Source organism: Canis lupus, chromosome 5, assembly GCF_003254725.2.
Source record: "Canis lupus dingo isolate Sandy chromosome 5, ASM325472v2, whole genome shotgun sequence".
Taxonomy (NCBI): Eukaryota; Metazoa; Chordata; class Mammalia; order Carnivora; family Canidae; genus Canis; species Canis lupus.
In genome coordinates this window covers 66,313,239-66,327,808 of record NC_064247.1, presented here as the reverse complement: position 1 = coordinate 66,327,808, position 14,570 = coordinate 66,313,239, and the positions used below count along the sequence as shown (strand labels likewise).

General features: G+C 51.6%; 1 long non-coding RNA gene across 4 annotated transcripts; it reads left to right on the top strand.

Moving 5' to 3' along the window:
- The first annotated feature begins 990 nt into the window (after positions 1–990).
- On the top strand, positions 991–10,666 carry LOC112647603 (uncharacterized). 4 transcript variants are annotated; one of them, XR_004816034.2, is made up of 4 exons: positions 991–2,235; positions 2,451–2,524; positions 2,979–3,084; positions 4,175–4,703. It is a non-coding gene; the product is annotated as an uncharacterized LOC112647603 (long non-coding RNA). The 4 variants fall into 4 exon arrangements; XR_003128375.3 differs by having other exon boundaries at positions 992–2,524; XR_007410559.1 differs by adding an exon at positions 10,394–10,666 and having other exon boundaries at positions 994–3,084; positions 4,175–4,447.
- The last annotated feature ends 3,904 nt before the right edge of the window (positions 10,667–14,570 follow it).

Below are 14,570 nucleotides of genomic sequence, written 5' to 3'. Positions count from 1 at the left end.
CAGGTGATGGGGACACCTGAGGGGAGGGACACAGTGAAGGCCAGAGGCGCCAAGGATAAAGGAGAGTGAAGGCAAGCTCAGGGACTGCTCCGAGGGTATGGGCTTAGCTCAAGACCCCGGCCCCAGCAGAGGCTTTGCAGCTCAGCGTGAAGCTCCGCCATGAAAATGAGGTGAGAAGAGGCTTCCCTTCCCCTTCCCTTCTGCATCTGCAGTCTTGCCTGCTGCCCCGTAGGCAATGGGGCCCCACGGGGTGCTGCCACGGATCATATCCACAGCTTCAAAATTTATAATGTGAATTCCATTGCGAAGGGGCCAGGGCCAGAGAGGAAGCACTGTGGGCTGCTTCTGGGCCTCATGCGGCAGACAGAAAACCTGAGGAGAGGTGGGATTCCCAGGTGGGTACAGTCAGGCTGGAACATAAGGACTTGGCCATGTCCCGGGTCTTGTTCACCAAGGCCCATCGGGAACATGTCTCCTGAGATCTGGAGCTCTTATTTCATGGCACACGTTGTCAGGCATTTCAGATTTATATCAAGAATAGGCTCTTTCCATTCCCCCACATGCACACCTCCCTTGTGTGTTTGGTTTAAAAGGGTGCAGTGTTTTTCCGTGAGGGACGTCCTATGATTCCGGTTTTGCAGAAGTCAGAGTTCTCAAGGTCTACAGCTTTGAGGACAGCAGGAGTTCACTCCGTTCAGACTGGCCTCTCCCTCCATCCAAACAGATCATTTTATTGGTCCTAAGATCAAGAAAGATCCTCAGGGCAAGTTATTAAATCTCCTTCTCTCAGCTTCCTTATCAGCAAACTGGGCAACGTAAGAAGGCCCATCTCAGAAGGCTGTTGAGGGGATTAAACCAGATACGCGTGTAATGTTCTTAGTGTTGTGCCAGGCACACTGCAAATATTCAATAAATGGCAGCATTATGATTGTCACCAACCACCACCTGCGGACGGTGTTTTCTTTATACCTCACCTTTTGAATCAGTCAATTCTGCAACTAGCTCAGAAAGTTCCCTTCCCGGGGCTGGATTACAACACAGGAGGCAGGAGCCAAGACAGCAGGAAGGCAGGAACCAGCTCTTACCCCAGCAAGGGGGGAGGTGGGAACACCTGGGACTCCAGGATGGAGCCGCCGCACCTGTGATGCCCTCTAGTGGAAGGATGAGGCTTCGGAACCCAGGTGTGCAAGGAGGCAGGTGGACCCCAATGTGCTGCAAGGGCCAGGTGCGTTTTCCCGACATCCAAACTCAGTTCTCCTGAAACACAGCCCGGGAGCAACGTGATCGGAATCGCAGGCAATGCAAACAGGAACGTGTCTTCAGGTATTTACATCGGTGCTGTCCTTTTCCTGCTTTGTGGCTTCAGTCTATACACTCAGGAGTAAAGAGCGAGGTAAGGATGGCCGCTAGTCAGTGAGGGAAACGTCCTGAAGTTAGTTGTGCTGATGGCTGCCCACCTCGGCGAGCCCACTAAAAGCCACGGAACTGTACACCTCAAGTGGGTGAATTGTATGGGATGTACATTTTATCTCAGTAAAGCTGTTCTGAAAAGTTGATTCTTAAAAATGTTATGTTGTTTTTAGGCATTTCCCCAAATACTCGCTAATTACGGAGAGAGAGAACACACTCAGAAGGACAGATCATGCTCTGATTATTTCACTGCATTGTCCATTGCGGATGTGTCTTGTCGCCTGCCCTGCCAGAGGAAAAATCTACGCGTGGGCACAGTGGGGTCAGGGCGGTGCCGGGCACGGTGGGACGACAGGAGGTGTCCAGTCCCAGAGAGGGAACTGGCCTTTCCAGACTGACCCTCAGGAACAACTGGACAGCAAGAGAGAAGATGATTCATAATAAGGAGCTAAGTTATTTGTCGAGTGAGTTTAAAGGAGCAGGATGTGAATGAGGGTTCAGGTAATCCAGGATGGCTTTGTGGAGGAGGCACCTGAGCCAGAGCTTACTAGGTCTCATAAAAATAAGAAGCAAAATACAATTAAAAAGAAGCAAACTAAAATAAAAGGAACAAAGAGTTACAGTAACAGCAACTGCTCACACCCCTTGGGCTCTCCCAGGTGCTGGCAGTCCGGAAGACAAGTGTATCATGTGCGCCCTCTCGAAGTCTCACTAGTGTCCCCACTGGCCAACCTCAGCCAGGGCCCAGAGCACAGTGGGATCTGCTCCCTGGAAGACAGGAAGGAGAAAAAAGACGGAAGGGTGACCTGGAGAGCCGGACCGCAGGTGGGCTAGAGCATGACGCGAGCGGAATCCTAGAGGGAGAGACGGTTAGCAGGTGGACTGTGAGGGGAACCCTGACCGGCGCTCCACCACCCCCAGCTTGTGAAGAGCTGAGGGGGCAGATAGATGACTTTTACCGTTAGACTATGCTGGCCTCTCACTTAACTTCTCTTTCTTCATTTGCTGTAACATCGTGTTCCCTGACACGTGGTCCTCAGACCCCCCCCAGGAGCCACCATTAGACATGCAGAGCCTCCCTGACTCGGAACCTGTGTGGCAGCCAGACCCCCAGGTGATGCATATACAGGTTGTCCTGGGAGAAGCAGTAGTTTAAATCACCCCCCAGGTCATTGAGCAGCTGGGGGTGCAGGAGGTTGGGAGCAGTTTTTTTTTTTCTTTAAAGATTTTTATTTATTTATTCATGAGAGACAGAGAGAGAAGCAGAGACATAGGCAGAGGGAGAAGCAGGCTCCATGCAGGAAAATCCTACAACGCGTTGCTCCCCCGGCACCGTGGTCACCACGGACAGCTCTGTCTGCACAAGTGATGGAGCTGCAGGGAGGAAATGGCCTTGGCCTGGGTCTGGGAGGATGGGCCCGCGTGTGGCCAGGACGAGGCAGGGAGGCAGGGCGTGGTTCCAGGCTTGGAGGGCTGGGCTCCTTGCTCAGCAGGCTGTGCTCACGGGACAGAGGGTGCTGGCGTTTGACACTGTGGAAAAGCACTGTGCCCTTTCTTTGGTTCTCAAGCATACCGGAACCAGCATTTTTATTTCTTAAACCTGCAAGAGTGAAGCTCAACAGAAAAATGGCAATACTGATAACCCCGTGAACTTGACGATCTTCTGGCCAACAGGTGGGTTCAAGTTGCCCCCTTCTCTAAAGCGCTGTGCTTGAGTCTGATGTGCCAGCCGCCGTGTATTTTGAGTGGCTGTGTTGGCAAAGGCAAAGGTCCCCCGCCTCCTGCACCCCGCCCCCCCAGGTCTTGCTTCTCTGGCTTTGGGCAAACGGGGCAGACTGACAAGCCGTCATTCTGGCTCCTGGCAGCTCCATGCAGCTAAGATGGCTTTGTGAGTGGTAGGTCTGGAATGTCCAGATACCCAGCCCATCACGGGGCCTCGGGGTGACGGAACAAAGGGATCTGAAGCTGCTCTAACTGGATTGCCCTCAGTGCCAAGTGCAGTGGAGACATGAACTAATGGTGTGAGCAGCGTGAGACGCTGAGGCAGTGATACTACATCATGTTGAGGCTCCAGCCTCTAGAGTCAAAGAACACTTCTCTCCTGGTTTTGCTGTGTACCCGAGAGTAAGCTGGAGGGTCTGGGGTGCTTCCCGGGCCCCGGGGGTCCCCCTCTGCAGGGAGATAATAGCACTCAGCGCAGAACCCAGCCCTGAGGACATGCTCAGTGCAAGCGGGCTGTGCTCGTGGTTACCCAGGTTACCCTCAAACTGATGTTGGTGTATCTCACAGGCAGTGAGCTACAGCTGCGTCATGTCACGTGTTTCATGTGAAATGGCGGTGGGGGGGGGCTACCCTTGAGGATGATTTCACTCATGACACAGGAAATCTTGATTTAAAAATCAACTATGGGACCTTTTGTACTCTTGAGTGTGCACCCTATGTCCCTGCATGTGTCATGTCATCAGACGTGACACATGCTTCACATTGACATGTTCTCCCATTGATCAACAGGTGCAAGGCATTCCAGCCGTTCTGGGCCCTGGCCACTCCCAATGTTGACGTGGTGGGGGGGTGCCTCTGACACTTTGGAACAGGACCCTTCTTGCGCGTGGGTCTAGGGGAGCCTCCACGGTGGCCCATGTTGTGGGGATGGTGCTGCAAGTGTTCTCCTGGACCCAAGGGCTCTGGTCTAAGCTGGCAGGTGGGCCACAGACCCTTCCCACTTCAATGCCCTTCCTGAGTTTGTGGTCTCTTTTCTCCACAGGTGGCCCTGAGAGCACATACGCTTGGCTTCGGATGTGGCTTCAGACTTATGGAAGAGGAGCACAAAAATTCTCAAGATCCCTCCACCTAGGTTCCCCACATGTGAGTGAATCTTTACCTTGCTTGCTGGACCCGCCCTCCACGCCACACAGAGACACACGCACAGAAAACCGCAGACAAGATCCACCTCCACCACTGAACACTACCCTGTATGCTTCTTGAACAAGGGGTTCTCCTCCGTAACAGCAGCACAACTGTCAGGATCTGGGAGCCAGTGAGTACGTGGTCCCGTGGGCTGATCTGCAGACGCTGCTCAGGTTCCCCTGTGACCCTGGGAAAGCTCAGGCTACTGGAAATGGGTGCAGCTCCACTTTCATCACCCACCTGCCCATCTTCTCGGCGCCCTCCCTGCGGTACTGCTCAGTTTGGGTCCACTTCTGATGTCTTATTTCAGAACCAGGAGGAATGCTGAGGACAAAGTGTTGTGTACGGGCTTCTCTTTCTGTAATAAAGCTCAGTTTCGTGCAATACTCGAAAGCCTCACCACTGAGCCGCCTTGACACAGAGCTGTGAATTATTACCACTGAGACCTGCTGTCACAGGAGACTTTGCTTCTGAGCCTAATTGAGTGTGTGTGTTGGGGGCAGCGCGTGCACCCTTGTATGTGAACACAGCATAACACAAGGGCAGCTGAGTTAGTTGCAGGGTATTTGACTGGTGCTCTTGACTTTGTACAGCCCCCGCCCCTGGACCTGGGGTGAGTAAATTCAGTTCTCTGGGGCTTTATTTCATCACCTGTTAAGTATCAGGTAAGATCATTATTATTTAGAGGAATCTGTTTTAAGATTGTGGTTCAAACTCCAGAGATAGACGGAGTGTGTGTGTGTCTGTGAGTGTGACCATGTACATGTGTCTATTTGGACCCGCGCATGTCTATGTGTTCATAAGTGTGATGAGGTCTGTGTGTGTACGTGTGCTTGTGCATGTGCACACACATGCTGGGCAGGGGTGTAGCCAGGCCTCCAGCTCTGTCTCCCTGACTTCCTCTGGCCAGGGCTCTGTCCTCGTGCTGGTTCCCCTCGTGGTGGCAGGATGGCCCCCAGCGACAATGGAAGAGCCAGCCTCTCTGTTGGTCCCCAGGCAGAAGGGACCCCTTCTGTACTTCCCCTTCCTCTGCCTGACTGAGCCACCCAGGTAGAGCCTGCCCCAACCCTAGCAACAGTTACCAGGGGCCCGCCGGGATGCGATTGCCTGAAGGCTGGCCCCCTGAACCAATCATTGGCAAGTGGGAGGAGCTTGCTGTGCCACCTTACCACTTGGGCTCCTTCTGGGGATGCTTGGGGATTCTCAGCCCCTGTGGGCCTCCTGGGAGAGGGGTAGAAAGTTGAGAAAAATCCAGGTTCTCTCAGGATGTGTGGATGCTGGGTCAGCAACCAGTGGTCCCCACAAAATTTCCCATTTCACAGCTGAATAAGTGACACTTGGCAGGATTAGACTTGCCTAGAATCATAGCACGCTAGTCAAGCATTTGAAGCCAGGTATGTTTCGGCTTCAAAGGCCATGAGATTTCCTTTTTACCTTGATCCCTCCCTTGAAATTGAGGACACTGTGCCAAGCAGTTTCAGTAGGCTGCTAATTATCCCACCAGGAGGAGTACCTGCTGTCTAAAGTCGTTCACGGCAGCGTTGCTCACAATAGGAACCCAAAGGTCCACAGGCAGGTGATGGATACACAAAACGATGTCCATCCACACAACAGAATATTATTCGGCCTCAGGAAAGAATGAAGTACTTGCATACCCTACCACATGGGTTAACCTTGAGGACACAGTGCTCGGGGGATATGCCAGTCGCAGAAAGACCAACACGGCATGATTCCCTTGACATGAAGCACCTAAAGCAGTCAGATCCACAGAGACAGAAAGTAGCTGGTGGGCGAGGGCTGCGGAGGGTGGGGCTCTAGCTGAGGAGGATGAGAAAGTTCTGGACAGGTTCTGGGCGGTGATGTTGCACACCGTGGATGCCGCAGGACCACACGCTGAAACGTGGTGAAAGCAGTAAATTTTATGTCACGTGTATTTTACCGTGATTTTAGAAAATTAATAGTTTTTTTTTTAAGTTGTGTTTCTGAGGAAGTCGGCCTTTTAACCCCTTGTGTGTAGCAATTTTGCTGCAGTGTTTACGCCTGTCATTACTCTGCTCCCTGAAAAGCCTTCCTAAACTCATTAGCCACACCAGTGTCAGCTGTCCCTAATTCCCTTGAACGTTATCCAGAGTGAGCAGGGGACACACTTGTCCATGTTCCTCCCGACAGTACCACTTGGCCTGTCATTAGAAATGAATTATTTTCCATTATGCCACTGACCCTGTTGTGTGTTCTATGAACACCACATGTTACACGGCTCTATTTTTAGTAAAGCGTGGCCTTGTGTGTTCTCTGCCTCCCCCCCACGCCCCCCCTCCCGGCACGAGCACTGCCCACGTGGTGCCCGCAAGCCAACGGCCTCCCCTCAGTCCGCGTGGCCTTGCATCTCTTCCCAGCCAGAGAGCACGCACGAGCAGAATTCACATGATCAGGGAAAGGTGGATTTTATCAGCTCCACAAGGCACAGTAGAGTGGGTCCATATTTTGTAAAACATGTGTTTGGCAAATGATTCCCTGTGGGTTGCAGAAATCCAGATGGAGGAAGTTTCCTAAGTGCGATGTCAGAATTTTACATCTGCTGATCCCAACAAGTGCATGGGGCCAATGAGAAGTGAATTGTTTGTTCACAAAATCTGACAGCACGGATGTGGTTCTGGGGGCGTGTACAGATGGAGCAAGCAAAGGCCACGGTGTCCACAACCCCCACTGGGCCGGGGCATTGCTTGAGCTGGAAGAAGTCTTAGCATCTCCTAGGAGAGTCCTGATTTCATGGATTGGGGAGCTGAGATATACCTACAGTGGGCTGCCCAAGGTTGGAACTTGCATCTGGGGCTCTGTAGAGCTGGTGCAGTGTCCTTCAGCCTCCCCCATGTTGGACAAGGTGTTGGCAAGTGGCCCTTGGCAGCGTGGGTGTGCTTCTCTTGGCACAGCTGTTCGTTGCTGTTACTAAGTCTGTGCGCTTTACCCCTCTGACTCCTGACCTCCCTGTGCACAAAATGGGAGTGATAATAGGAGCTCCGACATAGGGCACTTAACTGACATGGAGCTTGGTGCATAATGAGTGGTAGCACAATGAGGAGAGGCCTATAGAACACAACCTGGATGCACATGAGGGGTCAGAGGGAGAGCCAGGGGGACCAGCTTGGGTGGAAGGGTTGGGGGAGAGAGGCCTACAGAGCCCACTGCCACACTCGTTCCAGAGCCTGTCTGGAGGCCACAGTGACCCTCTCCCACACTGCCGTCCGGACGGAAGGATTTCTGAGGTCTCGAGACTGGTCTGGGACTTAAATCTGAGGTCACTCTATTGTCTTACAATATTCCCTTCTATTGCATTTCAGCCTTCCTTCTTCCCCGCATTCTTCATGAAGCACAGAGCTGAAGAAAACAGACATCAACCCCATTCTGGAGCTTGTAACTCAGCTCTGCAGTTATTGGGCCTTGGGCCCTGGGGGTTGTGAGGACCCCTTCAGGGGATCTATGAGGTCATACTACTTTCATAATATTAACATGGTAGGCACCTTGGTGGCTTAGTCGGTGAAGTGTCTGTCTTCGTCTCAGGTCATGATCTCAGCGTCCTGGGATCAAGGACCACATTAAGCTCCTTGGGGAATCTGCTTCTCCCTCTCTCCACTCATACTTTCTCTCTCTCTCTCTCTCTCTCTCAAATAAATAAAATCTTGAAAAAATTCATACTAACATGTTACTTGCCTTTTTCAGTGTTGATATTTGCTCAGAACCAAGAGTGGGCAAAATTGCTGGTGCCTTAGTGTAGATCAAGGCAGTAGTACCAAAGTGTACTTACTGGGTGCCATGTTTACCACCGTCGTGTGGTTGCACTAAGTGCTTCATTTAGAAATGTCCTTGAAGAGGCGGTGAGATTCTTATGACTAAATCCTGACCCTCTTAATAATACTCAGTTTGATGAACTGGGAACTGCACAGAGGGCACATCCCCTGCCATCCGATCCCCGACAGCCACATCCAGTGGGATGGAAGAAAAACACTTGAGCCATCGAGTTACGTGCTGAACCACCCACTTTTCCCAGGGAACGCTTTACTGAAAGAATGACTGACAGACTATGGTCATTCAAACCAGCATCCTTACACATTTTTTCTTGAGAATGAACACAAAGCCTGTCACTTCCAGGAAAAATTCAAACTTTTAAGCAAAAATCAGAATTTTGGAAAACTGGTATCTGTTGTGGTGACCTTAACCACTTCTTAGCCCTCAAGAGATCTTTCTAATGAGATCTTTCAAATGGAAGTTTTCAGATTGTATAGTGGGATATGTCAACATTTGAGAGTTCTGCATGACCCAGTGAACCCGTACTAAAGGACCTGTAGGGAATGTTACAAAATCATATGTGTGTGAGAGATCCATGCAAAGTACAACAAGATGGATCAATGGGTTCAAATGCAAAGAGCAAAAAGTTCATTAATTTGGGTTCAGGTTTCACACTGTGACAAATCTTTAAGGAAGTACCTCTTGATGAGTTTTGGTGTAGTATTAAAGAATAATACCCATGATCATCCAGAAAAACAATGAAGGTACCTTTCAATGGCCAATACAATATCTACATGCAGCCAGGTCTTTTTCATATGCTCTACTAACAGAGCATATTGCACCAGATTGAATGCTAGAACAGATGAGAGAATCCAGCAATTTTCTACTAAGCCAGAGAGCAAACGGATCTAAAAAATGTAAAACAATGTTAATCTTCTCACTGCATTTTTATTTTGCGAGATATAATTATTTTTCTAAAATATGTTACTTGCATTAACATCACAGGTTTACTTTTGTTCTTGATTATATGAATTAATGGATGCTGTATTTTATTTTATTTTACTTTTTAAAGATTTTATTTATTTACTTGAGAGAGAGAGCCTGGTGTATGTGTGCACGCACAAGACAGGGGAGAGGCTGAGGGCAGAGCCTGACGTGGGGCTTGATCCCAGGACCCTGAGATCATGACCTGAGCCAAAATCAGATGCCTCACTGACTGAGCCACCCAGGCACCCCAATGGATGTGATATGTTAAAAATTTTACCAGTTTTAATATCAGATTCTGTAAATATCCATAGATCTAAGCCACATAGGCAAACTCTTTGGGATCCTCAAGAAGTTTTAAGAGGATAAAGAGTCCTGAGGTTCAGAGGTTTGAGAGCCCCTGTCCTAGGAGTGGTACAGCGGGTGCTCACATCTATTGAGCTTGAATAAGGGGCAGGTGATGCTCAGCAGCCACCCTGTCATTGGATTCTCATGAAGCTTGTCCCACCAGTAAATGGTGCAATAGAGATTAAGGGTCTGGTCACACAGAGTCACCACCCAGGGGGCTAGGCTTTGATTCCATCAGTTTGAAGGCTTTGGGCAAGTTCATTCCTTCTCTGAGCCTCACCTGGAAACGGGTTACATGGCCCCACCTGACAGGTGTGTGTGGGAGCTAAATGGTAGCAGAGGTGCTGGTGGTGAGCGCATGACAAGCAGATACGTGTTCCTGTGTGAGTCTTCCCTGTGCCATCCATGCAGCCCCTAACCCGGGTAATTGTCACCCCTTCCTGTTCGTAACAAGGAGGTGAGGCTCCCTGCAAAGGCGAATAGGGCTGCCTGTTACATACAGAGACCAGAAACCCCACACCTCTTTGGTGCATTTCTAGTGCAAAGCAAAAGGACTCTGAAGGGTCAGGATGCTCCTTGGACAGCAGGGAGCCTCACATCGGGAGGGAAGAGGTGTCTCTGCTTTCCCGGTGGCTGTGGGCCAGTGGCTTATTTAGAAACCTCCGGGGCTGGGGTGGGGGTGGAGGAGGAAGACGCAGCCCACCGTGAGACTGCCCTTCCCGGATCCTTGAGAAGCAGGTATTTCAAGCTGTGTTTGCACACAGGAGCCGCCAACAATCCCTGTGCTTGTCTGCCTGGCAGTTGGGTAATTTTACAAATTGGCTTTTACTGGCAAGGGAGGTGGGCGGATGTGGGTGGTGGAATATTCCGCTAGGTCGCAGGTTCAGATCTGGCCTGGCTGCTGGAGACTCCTGGGGTGTGATCCGCCCTCTGAGAAACTCTTCGTTGTCCATTTTGACAGGGAACCTGGGCCGCGGCCTTTGGCCACCAAGTATCTGTAAAGACCTGTGAGGTTCCAGGCCCTGGGCCATGTGCTGAAGACACTGGTGGTAAGCAAGACGGACAGAGTTCATGTCCTCAGGGGAGTCTCCGTCTCGTAGGAAAGAGATGATTTATATATGCTTCAACAACGAAGATTTAAGGTGCCAGAGTCACCCCTTCCTTGTCTGCTTTCTCGTGGTTGAGAAATATTTAGCAAATTTTAAATACATGTCTGTAGAGCTGAAGCTGCAGATCACAGCCACTGGGTTTTTTGTTCTGCTTCTTCCTTTCATTTTCTGGAGCAGTGCTCCTCAAACCTGGGTCCTGTGTCAGCCCACCTGGGGAGGGCCAGGGATTCTGCATTTCTAGCACCCTCCCAGAGGATGCCCAGGCTGCTGGACCACACCTCGGAGGGCAAGGCTCTAATGGGCATGTTTCCTTAGAATGTCTGTTCAGTGCCTAGAACAGAGCCTGGCACATAGAAGGTGCTTTTTTTTTTTTGATTTTTTATTTATTTATGATAGTCACAGAGAGAGAGAGAGGCAGAGACATAGGCAGAGGGAGAAGCAGGCTCCATGCACTGGGAGCCCGATGTGGGATTCGATCCCGGGTCTCCAGGATCGCGCCCTGGGCCAAAGGCAGGCGCCAAACCGCTGCTCCACCCAGGGATCCCGAAGGTGCTTAATAAACACCCCATGGTCATTCCACTTCTAAGGGCCAAGATCTTGCGTGTCCCTCTTGCCCGTGTTCCCCCTACTAACTTTGGATCTCTGACCAGAGAGCCTGAAAGGCACCCAGGGTGCATGAGGAGTAATGGGCCGGACAGGTAGACACGGGCTGCCTTTCCTCCGTAACTCTCTACCTCTATTAGTTATGTACAATTTCATTTGTTAATGTGTAACCCAAAACCTCCTGTTGTCACACCAATCCCACTGCATCTCCCAAAATGAGGGTCGGTGGAGTGGGGTACCCCCCCTCAGGCACAGGAAGGAGCATTTGCCCAGCTACTGTTAGGCCTCCAAAGCTCAGCTGGAACATCCCCCATCCCCGCCTGGGACTACAGGTCAGCCCACCACTCAATGTGGGCTCTGTTTATTATTCCAGAGAAGCAATTTTCAAGGGGGTTGAAATAGTTGTTAAAATTAAGGTAAAGAATGTAAACCACAGCCAGGCTTGTTCACCTTATGCTTCAAAAGCCTCTTGTTTCTGCAGGCACCACCCCCTGCAAACCTCCTGCAGGTCCTGATCAGCTCCACTGAAGAGTAAGGCAAGGCCAGCAGCCCCAAGGATGCACAGAGTGGGGCAGAGAGTGTGGCCCGTCTCCGGGGCCTCACAGCTGTCCTGGGGCTGCAGGCACCTGCTGGGCTCAGTGCAAAAAACTGCTTGGAACAGGCAAAGACACCAGCCAATGAACTTGACTGGAGACTTGAGGAGAAAACACGAGTCTGCAAAATGCACACGTGTCTTAGGGACCTGCGAGCCTCATGGGGTTCACTCTTATCTCCCAGAAAGTGGGGTACACATTCCATTCTGGGCTGACAAGTCTCCAAGCTCAGAATCTTCAGGGTGTCAGAGGGCAACAGGGAAGCATCTTGACAACTTCGAAAACCAATACTCAGAGCTTTCGAGGAAAACCATGAGGGCTGCTTCCCCCACACAGAATGCCACTTTTTCCAAAGAACTGCTACTCCCAAGCAGCTTTTTATCTTCTGCAGATGTTTTCCTTAGAAAAAAATAGTAACATGGGAGGGCTATCCAGGGAGCACTGAGCCTGGGGGGTAGGGTGCCTGGGAGGGACCTGGAGGGGACCTGGAGAGGACCTGAGGGGGCCTGGAGGGAGTCTGGGAGGACCTGGTGGGTCTGGTGGGGGGCCTGGGGGGAACCTGGGAGGACCTGGAGGGAGCCTGGAGGGATCCTGGGGGGGATCTGGGGGGGGCCTGGTGGGGGTCCTGTATGAACCTGGGGGGACCCAGGAGGGACCTGGAGAGGACCTGGAGGGGTCCTGAGGGGGACCTGGGGGCACCTGGGGGGTCTGGTAGGGGACCTTGAAGGGACCTGGGGGGTCTGGTGAGGGACCTGGAAGGGGACCTGACTGGACTTGGGGGAGACCTGGGAGGGACCTGGGGAGCCCTGTGCATAGAGCTGTGCCCACGAGCAGCTTGTAGGGAGTGCTGCTCTCAATATGTTCCATTCACACCAGTAAAGGCAGCTTTGAAAACGCTCTTCCCAACTTCCTCTGGAGACCAGATCAATGGGGAAAATGGTTAAGTTTTTTTTTTTTTTTTTTTTAATTTATGATAGTTGCACAGAGAGAGAGAGGCAGAGACATAGGCAGAGGGAGAAGCAGGCTCCATGCACCGGGAGCCCGACGTGGGATTCAATCCCGGGTCTCCAGGATCACACCCTGGGCCAAAGGCAGGCGCTAAACCGCTAATAAACACCCAGGGATCCCCAAGTTTTTTTTTTTTTAATTGGCAAATCTGAGCTTTTCTCCAAAGTGGGCACAGATTCAAGTTCAGGCCACATCTTTGACAGCTATTCCTGGTGGAGGAGGTTTCAGGATCTGGCTTCAGCAGCTCTTCTGCTGTTTGGGAGCTCGATGCTCTGCAAACCACAGCCCCTTGGTGACATCCTGACTTTGGAATCACCTTCCATTTCACTGCTTGCGTGCAGACGAAGGTGGGCAGTGTGGGGCAGTGGGCAAGGTACTCAGGACTCCAGGCCAGGCATGGCAGCCAGGTGGGTGGGAGCCCAAACCCCCGTTACCAACTGCTGAGGGGGTGCTGACCCAGTACTGAGCCTCTGACGTCCCAGGATGCCTCTCTGCGCAGGACTGAGTGTGGAGCATCTGGGCGGGACTGGGTCCTTGGAAACGGTTTGTGTTCCCATCTCTGACATCATTAAAGTCTGTTTGCCCCCGATTAGAAATAAGATGATATATCCAACAGGATTTAGGGAAGATTTCAGATCATAGAACGTTCCTCTTCAGCCTCAGAGCTGTACATATGCCCACCAAGTCAGAGGAGCCTCCGGTGTGAATTCCCATCTGAATCAGAAAGCCCAGGAACCAGGAAAGCCAACATCTGAAGGAAGGCAGGAGATGGACGTCCCAGCTTGGAGAGGACAAATTCACCCTTCCTCCAATTCTCCATCCTCCTTGGGCCTCAGCAGACTGGGTGATGCCCGCGGGCACTGGGGGACCCTCTGCTTTACTCCACACACCAACTCAAACACTAGTCTCTTGCAGACATGTCCAGAAAGACCGCTTCACTGGTGATCTGGACATCCAAGCCTGGGCCGCTTGGCAGATAATCAGCATGTCTACACATCAATCCCCGGCTTTTCAAAATGCCATCAGCAACTCCTCTTGTGAGCATGTGGAGCCCCTTGCTCTCTGCTGCCTGGGGAGGAGCGTGCCCTGTTGGGATGTATGGTAACTGCTCACCATTTGCAAGTGATGAATGTGGATTTGGGTTTCTGCTAGTTTGGGGCTGTCACAGCAAGGTGCAGTGGATCCCCTGATGTCTTTACTTTGGGAGCCGATGGCGCAGGAAGGCTGATAAGCTTCCTGGGACTAGGCCGTGGTCACTTGAGCTGTGCAAGCAGGAGCTGGACAGGGGGTGGGGGTGGGGTGGTTGCAGACCTCACGGAGGTCTAGGAGAGACGAGACGCCAGGAATTCAGCTCCAGACCAGCACATTCCTCCTTTTGAGGAGCTGCGAGGCCAGGGCTTAGCAAATGGAGGGTAATTTAGGATGGTGGGTGGTCTCATAATCGTCAGGCAATTAGATATAAGGAAGCCCTTCCCCCAGCAGACCACGGATGTGCGCATTTATCCAGCTGCTGGGTGAGCTCAGTGCCGCGCCCTCCTTACCCTCTGAAGCCATGTCCCAGTCTCCATGTCAGGGACTTGAACACGCCGAGAATTCCCCTGCAGCGGCAGCAGCCACCATTCCGATGACTGGCAAGAGGAAGCTAGCATTTTACTCCTCGAGGGGGATATGGCAACTGTTCCACCAGAAGCAAAAGTCACTGTGGCACGTACTTCAATAGCTGGAGCATTCCATCTGTGACACTGGGTGTCAGGGAAGTTCTCTTGACTTATCTGATTCACCACTCTGATAAATCTAATTGCAACTGCCCCCTCCCGCTCCATCC